A 1,988-nucleotide genomic window follows, 5' to 3' on the forward strand; every position below is an offset into this window, starting at 1 on the left:
AGAACAAGGATGGACAATTCAACCCTTAACTCAACAATGAGTAGATGAGTGTTATGTGTGTGTATGTGTGTAAATAAATGAACACTGAAATTCAAGTATTTATTTTATTTATATATATATATATATATATATATATATATATATATATATATATATATATATATATATATATCCATCCATCCATCCATTTTCTACCGCTTATTCCCTTCGGGGTCGCAGGGATATATATATATATATATATATATATATATATATATATATATATATATATATATATATATATATATATATATATTAGAGATGCGCGGTTTGCGGACACAACCGCGGAGTCCGCGGATTATCCGCGGATCGGGCGGATGAAATTAAAAAAAATAAGATTTTATCCACGCGCGGGTTGGGTCGGGCGGATTAATTAGATTTTTTTTTTTTTTTTTTTTTTTTTTTTGCGGGTGGCAGTTAAACCAATTGGTAAATATATATACATAGTTAAATGTTGTTACCCACATACGAAAAACGAGCAGGCACCTGCAGCATATGCCACAACAGAAGAAGAAAAAAAGAAGAGATGGACACTTTTATGGAGCGAAGAAGGGACGCCTCGCCGGGGTCCGGGACCGAGGCCCCTTCCCCCGAGAGGGCCCCACCGGGAGCCGTAGCTGAGGCGATCCGCGAGAAGGGCCCGACGCACGTCCAGGGTCACCACCGCGGCCACCGCACCGACACCCCGCCTCGTCCGCTTTCGCCGCGGCCGGCGTCACGCGCAGCAGGTAAGCAGCTTACCTGCCCGCCACCCCCGTGGCCGGGGGCTCGTAACATGGGTCACTCCGCGCGCTCCGCCCGCGCAGCTTACCTGCCCGCCACCCCTGTTGCCGGGGGCGCGTAACAGGGGTCACTCCGCGCGCAGTGCGCTCACGAAAGGGGTGGGGCTCACCCTGGTTGATATAGAGAGCAGGACGGTGGCCATGGAAGTCGGAACCCGCTAAGGAGTGTGTAACAACCCACCTGCCGAATCAACTAGCCCTGAAAATGGATGGCGCTGGAGCGTGGGCCCATACCTGGCCGTCGCCGGCAGCGAGACGCGCTTGGAGGTGCGCTCAGCCCGGCTCCCATATGATTGCGCACGGGTGTGCGTCTGGGTCGTGACAGCGTGGCACGCGCAAGTATGTGCTGCATTGGATCAGTCTCCTTTCTTTAACAGGCAAAAGCTTTATAACCTCATCATACCTGCCAACTTTTAAATCAGAAAAACCTAGTAGCCAGGGTCCAAGGGCCGCAGGCCCCGGTAGGTCCAGGACAAAGTCCTGGTGGAGGGTTCAGGGCTTCGTCCCCCGACGCAAAATGATTATTAGCATTCAGACAGGTTAAAATGTTGCTAAAACCATCACTTTTCTATCAGTCACAGTGACTTTTCAAAACAAAAATATTACAGCAAAAATCATATGGGTTGATTGACATGTTTATTCTGTAAGCTAACTTCAATAGTTTGAAATTATTTTGACAGTTAATGCCAGTTATCCTGTCAACCTTTCACAAGACTTCAATTTGTTAATTGAAAGTATAAATAGTATAAACACTTTTAACAGTATGTCGTGCTGTGAAATACAGCCGACAGGATTGCGCACCAAACACGAAGCAAGGCCAAAGCGCATGCATGGTGCAGGAGAACAAAGGACTTCTTTCATTTAAGGTTTGTGATAAACCATCAAACTCATTCGTTAAAAGGACTCTATAGTAATATAATGTGAGTTTTTCTGGACATTATCATGCAAGAAAAGTTTATTTTTGGGATCGCGATCACCGCGTAATGATTTTTAAAGGTTGCATTACATTATTAACTGTCCCATGTGATCAGCCAGTGCGATTGGAAGTCCATGCTCAATTATTGCCTCCGTAAATAAAACTTCGGCATTTATCACATCCAAAGAATCTGTTTGGGCGACGAAAAACGTTGAAAGTTTTCCACTTGTATCGCTAGCAACGGCATTAGA

Source organism: Nerophis lumbriciformis, linkage group LG17, assembly GCF_033978685.3.
Source record: "Nerophis lumbriciformis linkage group LG17, RoL_Nlum_v2.1, whole genome shotgun sequence".
NCBI classification, from domain to species: domain Eukaryota; kingdom Metazoa; phylum Chordata; class Actinopteri; order Syngnathiformes; family Syngnathidae; genus Nerophis; species Nerophis lumbriciformis.